Source organism: Palaemon carinicauda, chromosome 3 (genome assembly GCF_036898095.1).
Source record: "Palaemon carinicauda isolate YSFRI2023 chromosome 3, ASM3689809v2, whole genome shotgun sequence".
NCBI lineage: Eukaryota > Metazoa > Arthropoda > Malacostraca > Decapoda > Palaemonidae > Palaemon > Palaemon carinicauda.
The window spans coordinates 78389355-78412782 of record NC_090727.1 but is presented as its reverse complement, the minus strand read 5'-3'; positions in this window follow the sequence as shown (position 1 = coordinate 78412782).

The window sequence follows — 23428 nt, the reverse complement described above, 5'->3', positions numbered from 1 at the left end:
AAAACTATTCGAGACATGAAATCTTTAACTCCTTTAACTCTCCTCTCTCTCTCTCTCTCTCTCTCTCTCTCCTCTCTCCTCTCTCTCTCTCATCTCTCTCTCTCTCTCTCTCTCCAGAAACACGGTAAAAGAATTCAAGAATAAGTTAGACAAGATCAGAAAAACTCTCCATACGTTTAAACTAAATTCGCTCTACCCAAGAACAATTGGAGTCTCCACGAGAGACTAAAAACTACTTCGAGATATGAAATCCTTTAACTCCTTGTAACTCTCTCTCTCTCTCTCTCTCTCTCTCTCTCTCTCTCTCTCTCTCTCTCTCTCTCTCTCTCTCTCTCTCTCTCCCCAGTAACACGGTAAAAGAATTCAAGAATAAGTTAGACAAGATCATAAAAACTCTCTAAACGTTTAAACTAATCTGCTCTACCCAAGAACAAATGGAGTCTCCACGGACAGACTAAAAACTACTCGAGACATGAAATCTTTAACTCCTTGTAACTCTCTCTCTCTCTCTCCTCTCTCTCTCTCTCTCCTCTCTCTCCTCTCTCCTTCCTCTCTCTTCTCACTCTCTCCCAGTAACACGGTAAAAAGAATTCAAGAATAAGTTAGACAAGATCATAAAAAACTCTCTAAACGTTTTAAACTAATTGCTCTACCCAAGAATAAATGGAAGTCTCCACAGGACAGACCTAAAAACTACTCGAGACATTAACTCTTGTAACTCTCTCTCTCTCCTCTCTCTCTCTCTCTCTCTCTATCTCTCTCTCTCTCTCTCTCTCTCTCTCTCTCTCTCTCTCTCTCTCCCAGTAACATGGTAAAAGAATTCAAGAATAAGTTAGACAAGGATCATAAAAACTCTCTAAACGTTTAAAGTAATTCGCTCTACCCAAGAACAAATGGAGTCTCCATGGACAGTCTAAAAACTACTCGAGAAATGAAATCCTTTAACTCCTTGTAACTCTCTCCTCTCTCTCTCCTCTCCTCTCTCTCCTCTCCTCCTCTCTCATCTCTCTCTCTCTCTTCTCTCTCTTCTCTCTCTCTCTCCCCCAGTAACACGGTAAAAGAATTCAAGAATAAGTTAGACAAGATCATAAAAACTCTCTAAACGTTTAAACTAATTTGCTCTACCCCAAGAACAAATGGAGTCTCCACGGACAGACTAAAAACTACTCGAGACATGAAATCCTTTAACTTCTCTATCTCTCTCTCTCTCTCTCCTCTCTCTCTCTCCTCTCTCTCCTCTCATCTCTCTCTCTCTCTCTCTCTCTCTCTCTCCAGTAACACGGTAAAAGAATTCAAGAATAAGTTAGACAAGATCATAAAATTCTCTAAAAGTTTAAACTAATTCGCTCTACCCAAGAACAAATGAAGGTCTCCACGGGACAGACTAAACACTATTAGACATGAAATCCTTTAACTCCTTGTAACTCTCTCTCTCTCTCTCTCTCTCTCTGAAGACCAGGTAATACCTGGTGTGCCCCAAGGTACGGTATTAGCTGCACTGCTGTTTGTTATTATGATCTCAGACATAAACTGTGATGTTGAAAACTCCGTAGTGAGAAGTTTCACCCATGTCACAAGAATAAGTAGAGAAATTACTTGTGATGAGGATAGGAACTCACTACAAAGAGATCTAAACAAAATATATGAATGGGCGGAGATAAATAGGATGGTATTTAACTCCGATAAATCCGAATCAGTAAATTATGGAAACAGAGAAGGAATGATGTATGCATACAAGGGACCTAATAATGAGACAATCACAAACAAGGAAGCAATTAAAGACCTTGGTGTAATGTTAAATAGGAATATGTTATGCAACGACCAAATAACAACACTGTTGGCTAAATGTAAAGCAAAAATGGGAATGTTATTCAGACACTTTAAAACAAGAAAAGCTGAACACATGATTATGCTTTACAAAACTTATGTGCGTAGTACACTCGAGTACTGCAATGTGATATGGTACCCACACTACCAAAAGGATATTGCGCAAATAGAGAGTGTACAAAGGGTCCTATACTGCTAGAATAGAAGAAGTTAAGGACCTTGACTACTGGGAAAGACTGCAATTTTTAAAACTATACAGTCTAAAAAGGAGAAGAGAATGCTACATTATAATACAAGCATGGAAGCAAATAGAAGGAATTACTGAAAACATCATGGAGCTCAAAATATCAGAAAGAGCAAGCTGGGGTAGATTAATAGTTCCAAAAAATATTCCATATAAACTAAGAAAGGCGCACAGGACATTAATCCACTACCCACCAGCATCGATAATGCAGTGACTATTTAATGTGCTGCTAGCTCATCTAGGAAAACATATCAGGAGTGAGCGTAGCGATGTGTTTAAGAATAAGCTCCGATAAATACCTAAGATGCATCGCAGACCATCCAAGACTGGAAGATGTAAAATACACCGGAAGAATGCAGTAGCAACTCTCTGGTGGATATATTGGGCGTGCTACTGTATTAAGCACACATTTGAGTATGAGTTGTTTTCAGATGTATTTAAATGGATTAACTGAATACATCTTAATAGTTTTTAAGTTTTATTCTATAAAACAACAGAGTTAAACATCTCCATCACTGGAGGAAGCTGTGTTGGTCCAGATGACCAATTCTGGTGAAGTTTAGATATGAACTGACTAAATTATCGATATCACAGATATCGTATGCTTGGTTTACTTTAGCCACATGACGAAATCGGAAGACACCTGCATCCTGTGACGTCACAAACTTTCACACGAGGAGACAATGTGTTGACGTTAAGAAGAATGTCAATTTGCCGAGGTTTGCATAGGTTTGCATTATACGTCCTGTTTACAATTTGAATGACTACAGCAATCCCAGGGTTAGCTCCTCCAACCAACATGACATATTACGTCATTTGTTTTAAACATGTAATATTAACTATTCTAATCATTACATAAGCTCGGCCAGCTATCTCAATTTTTTTACAAAAATTTACAACAAGCCGAAACATGGTTATTAGGTGTGACTGGACATACGTATTATTCTTTGTTTAACTTTAGCCATAATCAACTGAGGACGAATGTCCAAATAGGCACATTAAAAAATAATAACAATAATACATACAAAAAAGATATTACCAAAGCAAAAGAAAAATGCATGATAAAACCAAGATCATATATATGGTACATTGCTAGCAAATGATTACATGGTACCAAAAAACAAAATAAATTCTGACTTACATATGATTCGGTAACTTGATAAAGAATAATTGTTACCTTTGTCAGAAACAAGATACTCAATTTTTAGTGCACAAACACGAATTCCTGGTACGTACACATACCACGGTTTCGTACATATATATATATATTATATATATATATATATATATATATATATATATATATATATATATATATATATATATATATATATATATATATATATAATATATATATATATATATATATATATATATATATTTATATATAGGGCTGATATATTTTATTAGATGCCCATAGATTCTGTTATATATTTTATTATATTTTTTTTTTTCTCTTTTCTTTTTTAACATTCCGGCTTATATATTTTTATTAGATGCCGAGAAAAAATAATTTATATCCCTTTTTTTGTTTTATTTATCTTTTAAATGTTGTTTTTAAATGTATTTTTAACAATGCAAATGTAGAAAATTTCTTTAATTACATATTACTAGCGTACTAATCAGCTTTTCATACAAACATCTTCCGACAAATTACTCCCTTAGCGAATGAGGTGGCCACTCAAACAGCTTTGAACTGGATTAAATAGGGGGTATTGTCAGGGCTATGCAACTCATTCCTTTTTAGCTGCTTGCTGTGCCGTAACCTACGCCAAACAAGGATGTTCACGGCGATAAATATCACCACCGTGAAACACAAACCAGCCAGTAGTATGGGGTGAAGAATTTCTTTATAAGTCGGTGACAAGGTGGTCCTTTTCGGTAAAATTCATCAACCGCTTTGCCACATTTCCGTTGTATGGGAGAGGAAGTGCTGGCATTGTAGAGGTCCACGTGAAGTTCGCGAAATAGGCTCATTCTCTGATGATTGTCCGTAGACCAGTCACCATGGAATTCGGGGAGTCCCGACACAACCATCTGCTGCGACGAATATATGTGTAAAGGATGTGGATCCGTCAGGGCATGATACATTGAAGCCGTCCCTTGTCGTATCGTATCCACGAGCCATTATTCAGTCTGCAATTGAATTCTTTATTGTCAAAGGGATACAGCTTATCCAGACAATTTTCACTTGTATGGGAGAGAGCACCGTCTAGCACTATACCTAACTCGCATGAATCCATTAAGTTTTTACGGAATTCAAATGAGTCAGCTGTACATATTTTTCTATCCATTGCGTCTGAACAGTGAGTTAATTGATTTAAGTCTTTAATGACCGTATATGTTTCCTTGTCTGGGGAAATCAATACGTGTCCTGTCAAACTGGATATTACTGGATTTGAGTGATTCGTCATGAAAGTCGGAAATGGTGATATCCTGTAAGATTGCAGGCATCAGAAGAATCAAAGGGAATTGTAATCCTAATCTTGTTATTATCTACGTTTTACTGTAATTAGGCTGTAATAAAATTCTAACCTATGTTCGTCTAACAAGGAACATAGCCTAGTTTATCCCTTCCCGTTCTTCAGAACTAATTTTAAGTAACGTATAGGCAACAAATGGGGCGACAATACACCTTTAGTTGCTAACGTGGTAGCTTCTACATAATCCTTGGATTTCTCAATGAAATGTGCAATTTTGTTATGTATGTGATCTATCTTTGAATCATAATACGTTAATGTTGCCAACAAATCCTGTACTTCCATAATTTGAACGATATTATCTGAATGTTCATTTAACAAATCCATAATTTTATTGATTGAAGCTAACTGATCCCTTAGTTCTGACATAATCAATTCATCTTTATGAGTCAAGAACTCAATTTTCTTATTTTGATTACTAATTTTAAGACGATTGGAAATTCCTAAACCTAAACTTGCAACAGACCCAAAGATGCTTAATGCAGCATAAATGAACGGATTCCGTCTTTCTTTATGTTCGTGTCCTACAGTCCACATCAAAAGGTCATAAGCCAAAGATGCTGTCTCGCCAGTCTTATTTTTCAAGTCATCAGATAGCATCTCTGCAACTTTTAATGTTGATCCAAGCAAACTCTTAGTAGTCAAATGAAAATGTCTTCTATGCAACTCATCCAATGATGCAGAAAACCTTGAAATGGCGGTTCTTGAGCTAGTGACATTATCTCTTGAAGAAAAATTGCTTGCATATGCACTTCGACAATTACGTTGGTTGATGTAATAAAAATGTCTTCTTGTCTTTCAACTATATTGCCATATTTAAAATATATATTTTTAGTCTTAGAACTCATCCCATACGAGAAAAAGGTCTGAGCGAACAATATCACTCCCAACAACAAAAAATTCATCTTGGAAACCTGTAACGAGAAAAAATATATGTAATTACTCCTGTATTAAAAAGAAAACTTTTAATCACATAAAACAGTACAGAATTTTCCCTCACTTCTTTTCCTCTCTTTTCTTTTTAATTTCTTATGTGAGCCAATGGTACTATTCTCTCATCCGTGGGTTGGGCTACGTTTTGAATTCTAAACCTATTGGCCGTTAATGTTTCCAAAATGTTAAATGGGCCTTCAAACTTAGGTGTTAGTTTATAGTTGAGCCCTTTTCTGACATTGATTTGAATATAGATGTTATCACCCACGGTATATGTTTTAGTTGGTTTCGCTATTTTATCATGATTCCTTTTCATTATGATTTGTGATTCTTCTAAATTCTTTCGAAGGATATCATATCGACTTATACTTGCATTTATACATTCTTTTAAAGCATTTGATAGATTAGTTGTAGGCGTTAATACATGGAAAGGTGTTCTAACTGGGGTACCATACAATGCTTCATGCGGTGACATTTTAATTGATATATGATATGAATGATTCAGAGTACTCAGTGCCGCCGGTATTGCAATATCCCAGTTGGGGTCTGATCCCCCTAGTGTTACCCTCAATATATTTAATATCTTCCTATTTGCTCTTTCCACTAGCCCATTCGACTCTGGGTGATATATCATGGTATTAATCTTCTTTATGTTGAGGAATTCACACAATGAGATAAGAAAGTGATTATTAAATTTACCACCCGAGTCTGAGATTATCATGTGTGGAATTCCATGTTTACAAATGTAACACTCGTAAAACTTCCTAGCGCATTCAATCGCAGTTTTAGTTTTAAGCGCTATTAGTTCTGTATATCGAGTTAAAGCATCTATAATTACTAAAAGGTGCTTATTTCCTCTGTCTGACTCGTAAAATCCTGTTAACAAATCTAAATGTATTCTTTCAAAGGGTTGATTGGGAACAGGATAAGCTCCTAGGCTGACAGGTGTTTTCGTATGCCCTTTGTTTTCCTGACATGTGCGACAATTAGCTATGTGTCTTTTTATATCTGTAAGCATTGTATGCCAATAAAACAATGATTTGGCTTTTTGTGACATTAATGAGAACCCAGGGTGTCCATGTAATGGATTTGAATGCAACCAATTCAAGACAGTGGAAATAAGTGAGATTGGTACTACTACCTGGTCGTTAGTTACATGTGGTGTATTGCGGGTTTTCCTTGTCACAGTCATACACAGAATATTATCTTTGATTATATAATTTTGCTGCTTATACTTTATATATTCCTTTTCTTTATGATTGTCTTTCAAAGCATTTATAATTGTTTCTATTTTCTGATCTTTTCTTTGCTCAGTCTGTAACAATTCAGCACTCCAGCCTAAATCTTCTTGTTCAGATATTGTTTTTACAATAGGCATGGATGTTGATATGTCTATTAATTCAACTAAAGGCTCCGTACAAGATGACACGGGGTTGCGTGATAATGCATCCGCAATGATATTTGCTTTCCCAGGTAAATACCCGATTCTTGCGCCAAAATCTTGAATGATCAAATGCCACCGAGTTCGTTTAGGGCTCTAATTGAAGCCTTTAAAGAACTCTGTTAGTGGTTTATGGTCAGTAAGAACCTTAACGGGATAACCGTAAATTATGAACTTAAAATGCACTAATGAATTAACAATAGCTAGTCCTTCCTTGTCTATTACTGCATACTTACTTTCGGAAGTTCTCAATTTTCGAGAATAGAAAGCTATCGGGAAAAACTGTTTATCATATTGCTGAAGCAATACCCCTCCTACTCCTAAGTCTGAGGCGTCTGTTGCAATGAAGAATTCCTTACCGAAGTCAGGAAATTTTAAGATAGGAGAACTACACAGTTCATCTTTCAAAGTATTAAACGCCTGTTGATGTTGCTCAGACCATATGAAATCTACGCCCTTCTTCGTAAGATCAGTTAAAGGAGCGGCTATTATTGAATAGTTGCGTATAAAACGCCTGTAATATCCACTACAACCCAGAAATTGCTGTATTCCCTTGACATTAGTAGGTATGGGAAAATTACGTATAGCCGACACCTTATCATAGACTACTTTAAGACCTTGGCTTGACACCATGAAACCCAAATATATCAATTCTGTTTTGAAAAATTCACACTTACTAATCTTTACCCTTAATTTATGTTGTCTTAATCTCTGTAGTACTAGTTCTAACTTACGTAGATGTTCTTCTAAGGTGTTGGAAAAGATTACAAGATCATCCATATAGGCATGCAACATATCCCCTAACAAGTCTCCAAACACTATGTTAATCATTCTTGTAAATGTTATAGGAGCACAACGTAAACCAAAAGGCATCCGCAAAAATTCATAATGTCCCCTGGCTGTGCTGAATGCTGTGTATGGGATACTATCTTCTTCTAATGATATCTGGTGAAAGCCTTTAAGTAAGTCCAAACTGGTAAAATATTTATTATGACGTAACAAAGACAAAATATCGTCAGTACATGGCACTGGAAATCGATCAGGGATCGTTTCCTCGTTTAGACGACAAAAGTCGACGCAGATACGCCATGTTCGATCTTTTTTCGGTACAACTATTAAAGGAAAATTATAAGGGCTATTTGATTTTCTAATGACTCCTTCCTCTAACATTTTACCTACTTCATCATTTATTTCATTCTGGAATTTCATAGGGAGTCTGTACGAGGGTACATATATAATTTTTTTCTTGTCTTTTAACCTTATTTGATGCTCGATCACATCTGTTTTTCCTAAGGATCCATCCGTAGTGGAAAAGACATCTTGATATTTAGTTAAAAGTTAAAAAATTTTCTGCTGAATTTCTTCGTCTTGAATGTCCTTACTGATTTTATTTTTAATAGATCGCAAAAGGGATTCATCCGCAACTGATTGAGAGTGATTGATTTCAGCAACGGTAAGAATACGATGTTTATAAACTTCTACATCCAAGATGTGTTGATTTTTGTGAATTACTAAAGTGTTATCTAAATGATTACAGACTTCGATATTACATTGCTGATGTGAGCCTACTGTATAAATAGCTTGTGTGACAGACAATCCGTTAGTTTTCAAAGTATCGGAAAGGATTAATATTTCAGATCCCGGTAGTGTTTTCTTTATTTGCACTATTAAATTCGAAGGTATGTTTGGTTCGATAGATTGCGTGCAAGATGATATTACGGGTGAACGAGAATTCTGCTGGGTCGCGTATATTATTTTTTTATTAGTGAGACAAGTTATTGGTTCTTCAACGTACGTTACGGTTACATTTGTCGTCTCCTTTTTATCCAAAACTGACTTTAAGGTATTAGAAGACTTATAGAATTTCCCTTTGATATACACGCCGTGCTTGGCAGGAGCTAAGATAATGTTTTGATTTCCCATAGATGGGTATCCTATAATTACAGCTGGATACATATTAATGTTTTTTACAACAACAAATGTATCGGCAAGCGTGCGATTACCGACTCTGAACTGAATATGAGTTATGCCTATGACGTTTAATTCATTATTTCCTATACCTGAAAGTCTAATTCCTGATTTTACAATCGGAAAGTTCGAAAACAACAAATGATGTGTCTTCAAATCCATAATATTACGTGGACTACCAGAGTCAAAAAACAACGTAAAGGATTTGTGTTCTAAATTTACAGCATATAAGGTTGGCCGTAACTCATTTTGGCTTATTATTGTATGAATTCGTTGCAAATCTACAGGAGCATGCACTGTTTTACTTAATTCGGCCGTGTGTTTCATAGGAAAATCTATTGTCTCACAATTATCTGATAAAACATTAAATTGATTATTCAATACTATTGATGTTGACATGAATGACCTTGACCCAACATCACTCTCTTCCCCTCTAGAGTTAACTATGTGGTATTTGCTTTGCTCTGCACATTCTGAAAATTAGACTGACTTTGCGAGGTCTGGTTTGACGGCCCAGGCTCAGCGATATTTGAAGAAGTGTTTGTTTGTTTCGGACTCTGAACTGCATTGACATTTTGTTGTTTCTTCTTATTGTTAAAATGAGGATTTTTCTTTTTATTTCCATATGGAACTGACTGTGGAATTGACTGTGTATTTCTAGGATATTGTTGTGTCTTACGCGCGTAACATTGACTATAAGAATGTGATGCTGTGTTGTGAACTAAGTAAAATTTCGTTCTACAGTCTGCGCTTATGTGGCCTTGACGTTTGCAGTTGTAACACGTCACTCCCGTTACTGGACTGTTAATTACGTTCACTGTTTGTGGTTTTGTTTCATTCTTAGCAAAAACTTGAGTTAACACGGGATCGAGATCTGGACACTTGGACATGTGTTTCTTTATCTGTTTATAGACATCCAATTCCGTACTTGCAGGCATTAACTTCTTATCAAAGCACCGCACTAAAGCTTCAGGCAACATAAGTGTCATGCAAGTTAAATACATTAATCGTAAAAAATCTTTAACGGAGATGTTATCGTTAGTAACCCAAGTGGAATTACCTAAAATGTCCTGATATTCGTTAAGCCTATCAGCTATGAGAGCTGCTCTCTCAATAACATTAAGCCGATTCATAGTGGCTTGATTAAGTGTATTTCGTAACGTTAACACTACATCCAAGGCTTCCTCACCCCCATAAATCGCGCGTAACCTAACTTTGAAATCATCCCAAGTAGCTGCTTCTTGAAATGAAACACCTCTTAAATACGCACTCGCATCCCCCTTAGAAAAATCTATAAAACTTTTAGCTTCTTGTAATTGTACAAAAGGATCTACGATTTGTTTGGCATTTAAATGGGCATCAACGGATGAAATCCATGACTCCACATTTTGTGGCAAGAACCCGTTGACCCGACCTTGAAAAGGAAGGATTGCTGACCTGGCATTTACAAGCGTCACAATTGGAGGAGGATTAGCCTGGCCTACACCACTAGGTCCAGGGGTAGGGCTGACAGGAGGAGCCATGACTGCTGTATTTTTTTTTCTATCTCTTTGACCCCTTTCAATTCTATCAAAATATCTATATGAGTACAGACGCCCACTGCGTAAACGCATATGTATAATAAAATTCCCCCAACAATGTTACTAATCCCAAAACATTTCCCCCAAGAGTTTCTGAAAGAAAAAGGAATTAGCACAAAGAAAGGAAAATTCTAAATGAGAATTCGGAGTTTCTTATAACAAAGTTTAGGAATTCACTCACCCCAGTAATAATTGACTAACGACTTGTGATAACTACACTTCACTGCCCAAACTGAAATGAATACAAAATATCTGTACTTAGCTTATATATGAAGTCGACACGTTCTCTCTCTCTCTCTCTCTCTCTCTCTCTCTTGATGTTTTGTTAGCGATGTCTCGTTCTAGTTTCTTGTTGAATGTAGTTCTTCCTGGATATGTCTTGCAATTGTTGAACGCCAGTCCTTGGATTTCCTAGGATGTTGATTGAAGATTCAGGTTGTATACTAACATATGTTGATGTTAGCTTTTCCGTTGGACTTAGTCAAAATTGTAGATTCTTGTAGATAATGTTGAGTTCTTGAAGATCTTTCTCAGGTTTTACAGCTTTTATTTTGAAGTCTTGAAGATATTTTTCTGGTTTTACAGCTATTATTTTGAAGTCTTGAAGATTTTGCTCTAATTCTTAGAGTTTAACCGCTGTCTTAGAGTTTAATCGCTGCCACCATTTATTGGCGTGCTACTGTATTAAGCACACATTTGAGTATGAGTTGTTTTCAGTTGTATTTAAATGGATTAACTGAATACATCTTAATAGTTGTTAAGTTTTATTCTATAAAACAACAGAGTTAAATATCTCCATCACTGGAGGAAGCTGTGTTGGTCCAGATGACCAATTCTGGTGAAGTTTAGATATGAACTGACTAAATTATCGATATCACAGATATCGTATGCTTGGTTTACTTTAGCCACATGACGAAATCGGAAGACACCTGCATCCGGTGACGTCATAAACTTTCACACGAGGAGACAATGTGTTGACGTTAAGAAGAATGTCAATTTGCCGAGGTTTGCATAGGTTTGCATTATACGTCCTGTTTACAATTTGAATGACTACAGCAAATCCCAGGGTTAGCTCTTCCAACCAACATGACATATTACGTCATTTGTTTTAAACATATAATATTAACTATTCTAATCATTACAGATATACGAGGTGCCTCACACTGAGGGACCTGGGGGAACCCAAACAAAAAATAAGGCAATAAGGTAAGGCTCTCTCTCTCTCTCTCCTCTCTCTCTCTCTCTCTCTCTCTCTCTCTCTCTCTCTCTCTCTCTCTCTAACTCTCCAGTAACACGGTAATAGAATTCAAGAATAAGTTAGCAAAGATCATAAAAACTCACTAAATGTTTAAACTAATTGGCTCTACCCAAGAAGAAATGGAGTCTCCACGGACAGACTAAAAATTATTCGAGACATGAAATCCTTTAACTCCTTATAACTCTCTCTCTCTCTCTCTCTCTCTCTCTCTCTCTCTCTCTCTCTCTCTCTCTCTCTCTCTCTCTCTCTCTCTCTCTCTCTCTCCCTCTCTCTCTCTCTTTCTCTCTCTCCAGTAACGTAAAAGTATTCAAGAATAAGCAAGACAAGATCATAAAAGCTCTCTACACGTTTAAACTAATTCGCTCTACCCAAGAACAAATGGAGTCTCCACGACTGACTAAAAACTATTCGAGACATGAAATCCTGTAACTCCTTGTAACTCTATCTCTCTCTCTCTCTCTCTCTCTCTCTCTCTCTCTCTCTCTCTCTCTCTCTCTCTCTCTCTCTCTGTGCGTGTGTGGGCTGTTAAGGTTTTGAGAAAAACACTTAAGTTTAGTTCCATAGCCAAAATCTCTCTCTCTCTCTCTCTCTCTCTCTCTCTCTCTCTCTCTCTCTCTCTCTCTCTCGTATGTGTATATACTAATGCAGACATATTTATAGACACTTACTTATCTATCATTATCAGCATCAACTGTAACTAGTCCACTACAGGATAAAGACCTCAGACATATCCTTCCACTCGCGTCTGTTTATGGACTTTCTTTGTCAATTTACACTCGTAAATTTTCTTACTTAATTCGTTAATCCATCCTCTTCTCTTCGTTCCCTTGATCCTTTTGCAATCTCTAGGAACCCATTCTGTGTGTGTGTGTGTGTGTGTGTGTGTGTGTGTGTGTGTGTGTGGTGCTTACGGTCATCAGATATTCTCGTTAATCACAATGTAAGTGACGAAACATAGCTGAAATTTACACATCGGTATATACTGTCCCTCGGGAGGGGAGAGAAGGAGTTGTCATACTCTGGTGAGAGAGGGTGCATGCGGTGTTTATGCGCATACCTAAATGTTTACTCTCCATTTTTGAGGGATCGCGTACACTAGTGTAACACTAATTTTAAGATTAATTATCTGTTTCCAAAAAGGAGAATTTACTGAAAGCTGAATTCTCCCAAAATATGTCTTTTTTAAATCTCTCTTTGTGTGTGTCAAGCAATTAACTATAGTCAATTCTGTTTAGTGAGGCAGATTTGCACCGAACCGCAGGGGTGCCCTTTTACATCGGAAAAGTTTCCCGATCGCTGATTGGTTGGACAAGATAATTCTAAACAATTAGAGAGCAGTAAACTTTTCCGAGCAAAAAAAAAAAGCACCACTGCTAGTCAGTGCAAATGCGCCTCATTAAAAAAAAATTGAGTATAGTGATTTATAAGTCATAGAAAAATCCAATTAGTACTGTTTTCATATTACACGTTCATTAAGGTCACGGTAATTCATCTAACTCACTGTAAACATGAATTGATATTAAAATTTCATGTATTTTTTTTTAATCAACTGTTAATGATCTATTGACGTTTGCCAAAATATAATTGGGTTCTGTGGATATATGACGAGAAGTAATCTATCAAATTAAACAAAAATGACAATTTTTTTCAAAACATTTTATGGACATTCGTATGATTTGCTGCATGAAATATATCGATGATTAATCCTGTTTTTAATTGGAAAAGCAATATATTATTGCAAGAAAAAAAAATTATAGTGCTTTTATTTGAAGGAATGTCATAGTATTACATGTGCTGGTTCACTGATTTGATTTTTAATTTTTACATTTTGGGGAGTTTTTGTGTTTATAATTTGTTTAACATTAAAAAAAGGGTAGATTTAAGAAGTGTATTTACAAAGGTCAAATTCGTAATGAAATATAATGTACTTAGTTGTTGGTGATTTAAAATTTTTAAAATTTGGTGAGTTTGTATGTTTATGTTTTTTTTTTAACATTTCAGAAAAAATGATAAATTTAAAGAGAACAGTATCTTGAAATGTCAAATGCGCAATGAAATTTAGTGTATTTAGTTGTTAGTGATTTTCAATTTTTACATGGTGAGTTTTTGTTTGAAATTTATTAATCTTTTAGGAAAAAAAAGGAAATATACTAAGAGCTGTATTTTGTAATGTCAAATGCGTAATGAAACACTGTCTATTTTGTCGCTATTCATTTGTTTTTCCTTTTATAATATACTATCGCTAGTGTTATTGGATCCTTTGACTAGTCAGACAGCACTACATTGGATCACTCTCTCTGGTTACAGCTCATTTTCCCATTTCTCATACACTGAATAGTCTGGCTTATTTTTTCCCCATTCTCCTCCGTCTGCGTACAACTGACAACACTGAGATTACCAAACAATATTTCTTCGCTCAAGGGGTTAACTACTGCACTGTAATTGTTAGGTGGCTACTTTCCTCTTGGCATAAGGGACTTTAGCTATGGTAAGCAGCTCTTCTAGGAGAAGGACTGTTAGAAAATATATTATCACGATTGTTTCTTATGGTTGAATGCGAGGAAACTGAAGTTTATTCATAAGTTTATGATCGGTATTTGACCACCTTATTTCATTTGAATTAGTTTCCTCCCATTCCCTTGGAATTATGAAAGAAATGGATACTGTTGCTTGTTTTTGCTATTCACAGGAGAACAACCATACTACGGTTGTTTTGGGTAAATTAAAGTTACGACGCAAGGCAGGCAAAAAGTGAAGACAGTGTTGGAGTGAGGCGTTGAGAGAGTAAACGTCAAGACACCAACGCTCTCATACTGGGTGGCTTTGTATTTTGTACGTCTTCACGTTAATTATCAACTGGATATGCTGTTTCCCTTAATTGCGTATAAAGGGATTGTTCTTTTTAACATGGAAGAATAAAGCCATCGGCGCCGCCCCGGACGAAAGCTACTGTTGCCGACTATTATTCGTGTACTAAACGTCGAGATCAACCAAGAAGCACCAAGGATGATTTATAAGGTTGGTCATTAATGATACCGATCATCTCAATGTAATTATGTACTCTTAACAAGCTAAATGTTTTGTATAATTTACTTCGGTGTCTTAGCAGTTAGCCTGAAGAAATTCTTGAGTTTTTAAACTTAGTTTCTTCAAGTGGGTGGAATACAATGTTTGTAGCTTTAGAGTTAAACTATGTTTTTTATTCAGTATTGTTTAGTGTGTTGAGACAGCTCCCTGTTACTACACACGTTGTTGCATAGTTTTTCTTCATATTTTGGACTTGTGTGTAGTATTCCACCTTATTGTTTTTGGTACATTGTCTAATGAAGGTAACTTTTTTGTACTCTCAGGAAATCTTGGTAAACAGTGGGTTGGGAACAACTATTAAGGAAGACCATATTAATTCATCGTGATAGAAAGAGGAAATAAAATTTATATTTTAGTATAGCGAATTTTTCTTATCCCAACCAACTTAGTTGTCTACCTGTTGGAATAAAATATTTACATTCAAAGTTTTTCCAAGATGGCGCCCAACGTGGGGCTATGCTAAGTTGGTTGGTTTCGATGATAGTGTTAGTTGAAGTCGTGCATTGCGGCAGAACTCCGGGGCGGCCCGTATTTCAGTATGAAGTTAGCACTTGTAGGTCACTCTTATGTTAAGCATTTGCAAAGAGTTTTTCCCTCTAATTTGAAAATTAATGATATTGATTTTCAGTGTGAATTTTTTGGTTATAGTGGGGCTAAGTTTAGAACCTTGGTTGCAAATGATAGATTTATTTCAGACTTGAAGACATATGACCCAGATTTTGTTCTTGTTTTCTTGGGTGGTAATGATATTAGTATTCGAGTAAGCTTGGATATTGTAAAATTGCATTGTTCTGAATTTCACCAAAAATTACGTAGCTGGTTGCCTAGGTCTAAGATCATTGCCAGTCAAATTGAGCAAAGGTATTATTCAGCTGGTAACAGATTTCAGTGTCCCACCGGAATAGATTACCATTATCAGCGGAAATACTTGAATAGGTTTATTTATAAGCTCAAATTGAAGGATTTTTTTATTTAGAGTTGATGGAAAATCCAAACTAGACAATAAGGCGTTGTTTGCTGATGAAGTTCATTTAAATACTAAAGGACTCGAAAAACTTACCGAATTGGTGAAGGAGGGGTTGACTTATTGGATAGAGCACTCGAGTTGTAAAGTTAAGTTTATTGCTTATCATTTTCTCGTTTATTTTTGTTCTGTGATTCTTGAATTAAAACAAAGAAAATGAGTTCATTGGATGTTTTAGTTAATGCACGAAAATACCTACGTGGTAGCATTACAAAACAATATGGTAGTAAGGACAGTTTTACTAGTCTGTCTAGGGTGCAAAGAATTGCAAAAAGAGAAAAATTAAAAGGTATTTTAGCCGAAGTAAAGGATTATGATCACAAAATTACAGATGCGAAGTGGTCTGAAAGTATGAATGAGGAAGCTTTTTCAGTAGAACTTAGTATTTGTGAGCAATATGTTGATAAAGTTACTGAAATGTTAGCTATTCTGGAGGATAAACCAAATGTTGCAAGTGATAACAGTTCTAGAAGTCTGTTGAAGAATCCTGTTATTCCCCTGCCCACTTTTAACAGTAGCCCTGACGAAAATATCAATAGGTTTTTCCAGGAGTTTGAATCTGTTTCAGAGCAACAACAGTTTTCCAATAGAGATAAGTTTTTGCTGTTAAAACAACAAGTACATGGGAGAGCAGAATATTTGATTAATTCTCTTGAACTGAGTAGTCAGTCATATGAGGATGCAAAGAATTTACTAAGTTGTGCATTTGCTTCCACTGATTTACAGAAATATAATACTGTAAGGATGTTTTCCGAGCTTAAACTGAAGTCATCAGATGATCCTTTTTCATATATTGGAAGGGTAAGATCATTAATAGAAAATGTGAAGTTGTTACAGATGAATGGTGATGACTTTGCTCAGTATTTTGTGTGGGAAGGCTTAAATGAGACTTTTAAACAGCATTTGATTAGTATCACTAATAATGTCAGACCTAGTTTAGAAGACATACAGGAGCACTTCTTTGAAGCTTCAGATAGGTATCTGCAGGATTCCAAAGCTCATTCAAAGACTATTGTTAAGGAAAAATGTGAGAAGGTGAGCTCTACTAATCTAGCAATCTCTGTTGATAAGAGGAATATTCAAAGGGGTTGTTTATTATGTTCTAATAGTGATTATCCCTTGCACAAGGTTTCGGAATGTGAAGTTTACAGGACTCCTGAGAAGAAATTGGAACGTATTGTAGAACTGGGTAGATGTTTAAAGTGTTGTGGACAGGGACACTTGGCAAATAATTGTTTTTTTTCAGATTTCATAAGAGATGCTTCAAATGTAATGAATGGCATTTTTCTTATTTGTGTACGAAAGAGCCAAAGGTAAAAAAGATCAGCAGAGTAGAATCGAAAACAGGTGCCAAATCAAAAGTTGATAAGGATGGTAGTGTGCAGATTAAGAATGGCAGTGCTTTGATTGCAGGATCAGTGACTAGTTGTATGGGTGATATGGCTTTACCTACATTTACATGTAAATCAAAAACTGAAACCTTTAGAGCCTTACTGGACAGCGGTTGTCAAGGGAATTTTATTACATCTGAACTTGCCACAGGACTTGACTGTGAGGTTATTTGTGATGGTATCAGCGTGGAAGTAAATGGATTTAATGCTTCTAGAAAATATAAAACAAAATTAGTGGCTGTTGATTTAGATATGAGGATAAGAATTATAAAGTTCAGGCTATTTGCGTACCTAATATTGGAATTGACATTTTAGTCCCCAACTTATCAAAACTTGCTCAAGCATTTAAAAAGAAAGGATATGTCATTGCAGATAATCAACTTTTGAACAGTGATAGGATATCTAATGTGAAATTTGTGTTGGGAACCAGTTCAGCCCATTGTTTGTTGACCACAGCTAAATTGTTTGGTGATATCAATCCTTTAGTTTACTTAGATTCTCCTGTAGGAATATTGTTTATGGGAGAAGCCAGTAAGGCATTTAAAGTTGTTGATGAAATTCCTACTTTAAAGAATGAGGTTCAATTTAGACTTGCCAGTTTCTTATGTGTTCAGCCTAGGGAATTATTATTAATATTATTATTTGCTAAGCTACAACCCTAGCTGGAAAAGCAAAATGCTATAAGCCCAGGGGCCCCAACAGGGAAAATAGCCCAGTAAGGAAAGGAAAGAAGGAAAAATAAAATATTTTAAGAAGAGTAACATTAAAATAAATATTTCCTATATAAACTATGAAAACTTTAACAAAACAAGAGGAAGAGAAATTAAATAGAATAGTGTGCCTGATTGTACCCTCAAGCAAGAGAACTCTAACCCAAGACAGTGGAAGACCATGGTACAGAGGCTATGGCACTACCCAAGACTAGAGAACAATGGTTTGATTTTGGAGTGTCCTTCTCCTAGAAGAGCTGCTTACCATAGCTAAAGAGTCTCTTCTACCCTTACTAAGAGGAAAGTAGCCACAGAACAAATACAGTGCAGTAGTTAACCCCTTGAGCGAAGAAGAATTGTTTAGTAACCTCAGTGTTGTCAGGTGTGTGAGGACAGAGGAGAATCTGTTAAGAATAGGCCAGACTATTCGGCGTATGTGTAGGCAAAGAGAAAGAACCGTAACCAAAGAGAAGGATCCAACGTAGTACTGTCTGGCCAGTCAAAGGACCCCATAACTCTCTGGCGGTAGTATTTCAACGGGCGGCTGGTGCCTTGGCCAACCTACTACCTACTAATGCGTATTAGATGAATGGCAAGATAATGTAAATGACAAGGATTCTAATTTTATTATAAAGGTTAATAAACAGTCCAATAAGGTCTTAAATGCAATAGCCGATCGAGCTCTAGATGAAAAGGTGAAGGAAGTTCTCAATTATGAAAATATATCTTATGAGGAAGATTCGGAGTTAAATAACGAATTGGTTAAGAATACCTTGTCTAATATTAGAATAAATGATGAGGGTCGCCTAACCATGCCATTAATGTGGAACCAGAGGACATCTCATTTGTTGGGGCAAAACCTCAATATGAGTAAGGGAATACTAGCTTCTAATTTTAAGAAGTTGAAAAGAAACCCTGAACACCTAAGTATGGTTGATGATGTTATTCAAGAACAAATAGAAACGGGCATAATTGAAAGAATTCCAAATGTGGAAAAATTCCTTGAAAAGTATCCTGAGGCTAGCTTCCTAGCTCATATGCCAATCTTTAGACCTGATAAGGAAACCACAAAGTGTCGAGTTGTGTTCATGTCAAACTTAGGTGAAAGTGTAGACGATAGACCTCTGACAGTTACTCACAATCAAGCCATGCACCCTGGTCCTAATTTGAATCAGAAGTTGAGTACTGCATTTATGAATTTAAGGTTTGGCTCTAAGTTGCTCTGTTATGACATCAAAAAGGCCTTTAATCAGGTTGCCTTAACTGAGGAAGATCAAAGCAAGTTGCTATTTTTTTGGTATAGAAATGTGTCTAAACATGACTTTACATTGGTAGCATATAAGAATATAAGATTAAGTTTTGGACTACGTTGTAGTCCAGCGATACTGATGTTGTCATTATATTATATATTAGTTGTTGATGATTGTGATCCTAATTTGACTGATGTTAAGAGGCTTTTGTATCAGTTGTTGTATATGGACAATGGAGCATATACTTGTAGTTCAGGGGAAAAGTTGAATGAAGTTTACAAAGTTTTGCCTTCCATTTTTGAGAAATATAAATTTCCCTTGCAACAGTTTGTTACAAATGATCCCTCATTACAAGAAGTTATTGACAGGGAAGGATCCGGTCAAACTCCTCATGAGGTAAAGCTGTTGGGTCTTCAATGGTCAAGGGATTCTGATCAGATTTATACATTGCCTGTAAGGTTAGATCCTAATGCTAATACGAAAAGGTGTGTGTTAAAAACTATTGCTTCCAATTTCGACATCTTTAATTTCAATGGCCCAATTTTGAACAGAGCCAGGATTATTTTGCACAATTTGCAAACTAATAAATTGGACTGGGATGAAATCCTTGATGGAGAACAACTTAAGGAATGGAAATGTATTGTAAATCAGGCAAATTCTTCACCACCCATTAAATTTGATCGTTTTGTTGGTGAAAGGGATTCTGAGTACATTTTAGAATGTTATGTTGATGCAAGTACTGAGATATATGGAATTGTTATTTATATTAGAGAGGTTGAGTCATGCAAGCGGAGTTTTCTTATAGCTAAGAATAAGTTTGTTAATTCATCACTGAAAACGAAGTCTGTGCCCTCTCTAGAGCTTCAAGCACTGGTTTTGGGTTGTGAAGTGCTAAAGTCTGTTTATGATGAACTTACTGGGCAGTTTTGTTTATCTAAGATCAATATTACCGATTTGCAACTGTTTTCAGATAGCCTTGTCGTTCTTCATTGGCTGCATTCTAGTGCTGTCAAATTGGATAAAGTAAATAAAAGAACTGTATTTGTTAATAATAGGCTCGAACGAATACAGAGGATATGTGAGAAGATTCCAATATTGTTTAACTATATTGCAGGTATCAACAATCCTGCAGATTGTATTACTCGTCCGGTTTCCAGGAAGGTCTTGTCCCGTACTAACTATTGTTGTGGTCCAAATTATGAGCAGTTTGAAGAAACAAAGGTTCAGGAAGAGGTATTAAGGTTCAGATTACCTAGCGGGCCGGTTCAAGAATTTGGCGTTTCTGTTAACCAAGCAGCAGAAAACCTAGTAACAGATCATTTGGTTCCTGTGGATAGATTTTCTAACTTGACTAAACTAGTAAAAGTACATGCTAAAGTTTTAATGATAGTGAATAAATGGAAAACTGCCCTTTCTAGAAAAAGTTCAGTTATTTCATCTTTGGAAATAAAGCCCCCCCGATTTTAATTATTATGAACTGGCATTGCAACAAATTATAAGCAAAGAGCAAAAGCTCAAGTTTCCAAAAGTTGTAGAGTTTTTTCAAAGAAAGCAATGTCCTAAAAAGGATATCCCTGACCTAGTTTCTCAGCTGAATATCTACCCTGACAGGAATAATGTTTTGAGAGTACATGGGAAATTTGATAGACCTAATTCTCACAGAGTGTTCTTCCCAGTGTTACTACCTAAAGATAGTTTATTAACTTCATTGATTGTTAGGGATGCCCACATAAAGCTAGGACATGTAGGATATTATGGGGTACTGAATTTATTGAGAAAAAATTATTACATACCACACATATTTTCTGTTGTAAAGAAGTCTGTAAGCTCTTGCATTACTTGTAAAAGATACAATCAAAGACCTATACGACTGAACCAGTCTCCATACAGATTATTTAGATTGGAACCCTCTGATACTCCTTTTGGTTATCTATATTTGGATTATTGCGGGCCTTTTAATTGCAAACTGTCAGATGGTCGTAGGAAGGTTTGGATATTGTGTTTTTCTTGTATGTACACTAGAGCCATTAATTTGCAGGTATGTTATGATATTTCCGTATCAGAATTTTTAAGGGCATTTATGATACATGTATTTGAGTTTGGATTACCCCAGTTAGTTATTAGTGATTTGGGGACTCAAATTGTAGCAGCTGGAAATAAAATAACTGATTTTCTTAACGATCCGCAAACGGATGAGTATTTCAAGGAGAATGGCATTAATAAGACTAAGTTTGAGAGTTACTTTAAAGGGTGTAGTTCCCTTGGCTCTCTTGTTGAAACTTCAGTAAAAATGACAAAACAAATGATAAATAAGAGCATCGGGACTAATATTCTTGAATTGAGTGATTTTGAATTTTTGATATTTCAAGTTAGAAGTTTGGTTAATAAGAGACCCATTGCATTTAAGGAATCTTTGAGAGATCAGGACCTTCATACACTAAGTCCCATAACCCCAGAGATGCTGCTTAGAGGCTATGAGATTGTGACTGTCAATTTGATCCCAGAATTACAACCCTTGCCTGAGTTGGATGAATATTCAGACCATACGTCCCCGTCTAATTTGGTGAAGGATAAATATACCAAAATTAGGAAAGTTAGGCATAGACTGTTTGACTTATATCAGAGTGAGTTTATGTCTACTTTGTTGAATCAGGCAATAGATACCAAAGACAGATATAAACCCTGTAAGCATGATAAAATAGGTGTTGGTGATATAGTGCTTATAAAAGATGCTAATGTTAAGCCTGTAAACTTTCCAATGGGAATTGTTAAGCAGATAATCTCCAATAATGAAGGAGAGACAACTGGTGCAGTTGTCCTGAAGGGTAGAACAGCAGAATTAACTAAAAGACATGTGAGTTGCCTGATACCTTTATTGTTATTTGAAAATTCTTCTGAAGATAAAGACTTAGCAGGTGACCTTCCTAAGATTAGCACTGAATTATCAGTTAGACTCAAAAGTACTAGGAAGGCTGCTTTGGAATCTATCAAAAAGACCAAAGACATTTTGTCTGACGATTGATTGAATCTTGCGGTCTTTTTGAATTTGTAAATATTTGTGGTTATTTGTATATATTGGTGATGATTATTTTTCTTTTTGTTGTCTTTATGAATGAATTATATTTTTTTAACAATTTTTTCTGGAAATTGTTAAACCTTGTCGGGGGAATGTTAGAAATTATATTATCACGATTGTTTCTTATGGTTGAATGCGAGGAAACTGAAGTTTATTCATAAGTTTATGATCGGTATTTGACCACCTTATTTCATTTGAATTAGTTTCCTCCCATTCCCTTGGAATTATGAAAGAAATGGATACTGTTGCTTGTTATGCTATTCACGGGAGAACAACCATACTACGGTTGTTTTGGATAAATTAAAGTTACGACGCAAGGCAGGCAAAAAGTGAAGGCAGTGTTGGAGTGAGGCGTTGAGAAATTAAACGTCAAGACACCAACGCTCTCATACTGGGTGGCTTTTTATTTTGTACGTCTTCCCGTTGATTATCAACTGGATATGCTGTTTCCCTTAATCGCGTATAAAGGGATTGTTCTTTTTAACATGGAAGAATAAAGCCATCGGCGCCGCCCCGGACGAAAGCTACTGTTGCCGACTATTATTCGCGTACTAAACGTCGAGATCAACCAAGAAGCACCAAGGGTGATTTATAAGGTTGGTCATTAATGATACCGATCATCTCAATGTAATTATGTACTCTTAACAAGCTAAATGTTTTGTATAATTTACTTCGGTGTCTTAGCAGTTAGCCTTAAGAAATTCTTGAGTTTTTAAACTTAGTTTCTTCAAGTGGGTGGAATACAATGTTTGTAGCTTTAGAGTTAAACTATGTTTTTTATTCAGTATTGTTTAGTGTGTTGAGACAGCTCCCTGTTACTACACACGTTGTTGCATAGTTTTTCTTCATATTTTGGACTTGTGTGTAGTATTCCACCTTATTGTTTTTGGTACATTGTCTAATGAAGGTAACTTTTTTGAACTCTCAGGAAATCTTGGTAAACAGTGGGTTGGGAACAACTATTAAGGAAGACCATATTAATTCATCGTGATAGAAAGAGGAAATAAAATTTATATTTTAGTATAGCGAATTTTTCTTATCCCAACCAACTTAGTTGTCTACCTGTTGGAATAAAATATTTACATTCAAAGTTTTTCCAAGAAGGACACTCCAAAATCAAACCACTTTTCTCTAGTCTTGGGTAGTGCCGTAGCTTCTG